Source organism: Etheostoma cragini, chromosome 18, assembly GCF_013103735.1.
Source record: "Etheostoma cragini isolate CJK2018 chromosome 18, CSU_Ecrag_1.0, whole genome shotgun sequence".
Classification (NCBI taxonomy): Eukaryota; Metazoa; Chordata; class Actinopteri; order Perciformes; family Percidae; genus Etheostoma; species Etheostoma cragini.
Window position 1 is genome coordinate 2094905 of NC_048424.1, and position 3922 is coordinate 2098826.

Below are 3922 nucleotides of genomic sequence, written 5' to 3' on the forward strand. Positions count from 1 at the left end.
AAAATCATGAAAACATCATAGTATAGTATGTCGGGAAAAAAAAGTCATGAAAAGTCATAGTATAGTATGTCGAAAAAAAGTCATAGTATAGTATGGCGAAAAAAGTCATTAAAAAGTAATAGTATAGTATGGCGAAAAAAGGTCATAGGATAGCATGGCAAATTAAGTCTTGAAAAAGTCATAGTATAGTATGTTGGAAAAAAAAAGTCATGAAAAAGTCATAGTATAGTATTTCGAAAAAAAAGTCATAGTATAGTATGTCGCAAAAAGTCATAGTATAGTATGGTGAAAAAAGTCATAGTATAGTATGGCGAAAAAATTCATAGTATAGTATGGCGAAAAAAAGTCATAGTCCAGTATGGCAAAAAAAAGAGTCATAGTAAAGTAAGTCGCAAAACTCATAGTATAGTATGGCGACTAAAAGTCATAGTATAGTAGGTCGCAAAAAGTCATAGTATAGTATATCAAAGAAAATCATGAAAACAACATAGTATAGTATGTCGAAAAAAAAGTCATAGTATACTATGTCAAAAAAAGTGTCATAGTATAGTATGTTGAAGAAAATCATGAAAACATCATAGTATAGTATGTCGGGAAAAAAAAGTCATGAAAAAGTCAGAGTATACTATGTCGAAAAAAGTCATAGTATAGTATGGCGAAAAAAGTGTCATAGTATAGTATGTTGAAGAAAATCATGAAAACATCATAGTATAGTATGTCGGGAAAAAAAAGTCATGAAAAGTCATAGTATAGTATGTCGAAAAAAGTCATAGTATAGTATGGCGAAAAAAGTCATGAAAAAGTCATAGTATAGTATGTCGAAAAACAGTCATAGTATAGTAGGTCGCATAAAGTCATAGTATAGTATATCAAAGAAAATCATGAAAACAACATAGTATAGTATGTCGAAAAAAAAGTCATAGTATACTATGTCAAAAGAGTCATAGTATATTATGTCGGAAAAAAAAAGTCATAGTATAGTATGTCGAAAAAAGTCATGAAAAAGTCATAGTATATATTTTGAAAAAAAGTCAGTATAGTATGGCAAAAAAAGTATGGCAAAAAAAGTATGGCGAAAAAAGTCATGAAAAAGTCAAAGTATAGTATGGCGAAAAAAAGTCATAGTCTACTATGGCAAAAAAAAGAGTCATAGTATAGTAAGTCGCAAAACTCATAGTATAGTATGTCGAAGAAAATCATGAAAACATCATAGTATAGTATGTCGGAAAAAAGTCATAGTATAGTATGTCGAAAAAAGTCATAAAAAAGTCATAGTATAGTATGTCGAAAAAAAGTCATGAAAAAGTCATAGTATAGTATGTCGAAAAAAAAGTCATAGTATATTATGGCGCAAAAAGTCATAGTATAGTATATCAAAAAAAATTATGAAAACAACATAGTATAGTATGTCAAAAAAAAAGTCATAGTATAGTATGTCAAAAGAGTCATAGTATATTATGTTGGAAAAAGTCATAGTATAGTATGGCGAAAAAAGTCATAGTACAGTATTTCATATAAAGTCATAGAATAGTATGTCGAAAAAAACTCATATTATAGTATGTCAAAGAAAATCATGAAAACATAGTATAGTTACGTCGAATAAAAAGTCATAGTACATTATGTCATAAAAAGTCATAGAATAGTATGTCGAAAAAATATTTGAAAAAGCCATGACGACGTAAGATGAGAAAGAGATTTAGCTCTCTCTCATTTTTCAGTAAAAGGTTCTAAAAGTCAGGTCATCAGTATTAAATGCTAAATGCCCTTTCCTCTTTTTCTTCTTATACTAGCCTCTCATGTCATCTCCTCTCATCCATTCTCCCTCATTCTTTTTTATCCTCTACTATTTACTTCAGCAATTTCTGCTTAAAAGGTTGATTTCAAGCGCTCTCCCTCTGACACATCAAGGAAAAGAGTAATTTCTTGAAGCCAATCTGTTGAACTGACAGCTTTTTTTTCCTCCTTTCTTCCTAACCTCTGCTCGGCCTTGTTCTCTTATTTTTCTGTCACTTGCAACCTTCCTCCTTCCAACCTTTCCTCTCTCTCTCTTCCTGTCTTCTTTGATATATTCTCTTCTTTCCCCTTGTCTTTTCCCTTTCTTTTTCTTGCCTTCTCTATTTCTCCTCTTTGCATCTCTTCACCCTGTTTTTGTCAATGAGCAAGCTCCTATGTCTTTGCTTTCTTTCCTTCTATCTTTAATTTTAGGGAATTTCACAGAATTGTACTTTTAAAATGTATTTGAATGTTGTTTTTTAATAAACATACAACAAAACATGTTTTGTACTTGTTATTTTTGTGTTGTGTTGAATTTGTTGGTGTATAGCAGGCAGTGCTTTTAAAAGCCTCCTAAAACGTCTTGATCATGCTGCTAAAATAACCCGATGCTGTTGAAACACGCTCTCAGCTGTTCAGATCGCAGCAGCTGATCATTAGGCTGTCTCGGCTGGAGCAGTCTGTGGGAAGTGGCAACATGTTAAGTGTGTAAGTGCTCTCTTGATAGCGGTAAAAACTTTCTAAGTACCACATTCGAGTGGTTTAAAGTGGTAATGTGATGTTCTGATGTGTCCTGATCATTTAAACTGTTTCTCTGCACTGATGAGACAATTAACTTTTATGGAGATTGAACCCTGAAGGTGAAAGAAACTGATTTACGATAATAAAAGAAACTTTCCACACTCACTTGGCCTTTCTCTAACTCACATATATGTAGCTCTTTGTGATGAGATTTCATGAGCAAACTTTTTGCTTAATAACCGGTTTTAGCTGGTTTCACCTCACTGAACTTCGTGTCTCTAGCCAATGACGGGCTGAGCATCAAGTTTGGCTTAAAGACACCTTATTAAGTTTAAGACACTTATAAGCATGACGGTTATAAACCCTCCTCAAGCAACTGTAATACCTTTTCTTTAAAAAAAAAAAGACCTAATAACAAGTTCAGTACTACATTTGATACAGGAGATAAATTTGACTTTAGATGACTGAAAAGATAATGGAAAACCTCCTTTTTTCGTTACCTTTTTTTTTTAAACAAACACAATCATCTGAATAATGACGGTTAATCCAAGCTTCTTATAAGAACAAAAGGTCAGTGCAGTGCCACGCCAAATGGCAACATTGGGAATGTCACTAATTTTGGTGCAGAGTGTGTGTGTGTGTATGTGGTGACTCGACAGTATGGCTGGGCTGCAGCTGCTGTCCAAGTCAGATTGTGTTACATCATGTATGTGTGTGTGTATGTGTATGTGTGTGTGTGTGTGTGTGTGTGTGTGTGTGTGTGTGTGTGTGTTTGTGTTTGTGTTTGTGTCAAGGTTTCCTTGCCATTGAATCGGAGTGGTGAGTCACCCTGTTATTAAGAGCTGCTAACCCTGAAAGAATATCCGTTTTTTTTACCCTTTAAACAGTCTTTTTCCCAGAGAACAGTAATTACATTAGACATTACTTCATTTACTCTTTCACTTGTTTGAGACCGCTTCAAACTAAGAAAACAATTTGGGAAAATTAACCAGGAATGTAGTCAGATTAAATAGATTCACACACTAAAAGCCTATACTGAAAATCCAGATATCCTTCATAACTACAGTGGCCGCTTTCATGTTAAGTTAAACATGATCTCCTAATGATTTAAAACAAGATCCTTAGTCATGTTAATCAATATGTGCATGGTGGCCACTGAGCAAGTCGGATTTAAAACTCTCTATAGAGTTCTCTAAAGAGTTTTGTTTCATGTTCTCCCTGGTCCTATATACGGATTGGTACTTCATTTGCAGGAAGTGGCCAAAGAAGAAGGGAGGCACTCTGCTGCTGAGTGTCAGCTGAACAGAACAAGGACTCGTCTGCTTGGTGATAATGTTGAGCTGTCAGCAACAAAGACACGCGCGCACACACACACACAAACACAAACACACACACACACACACCACAC

The 3922-nt window shown here is 34.0% G+C and overlaps 1 protein-coding gene across 1 annotated transcript in view; it reads right to left on the bottom strand.

Annotated features, from left to right (window-relative positions):
* The window catches only part of vash2 (vasohibin 2), a 33373-nt gene that overhangs the window by 5673 nt on the left and 23778 nt on the right, over nucleotides 1-3922 (bottom strand). The window lies entirely within an intron of this gene.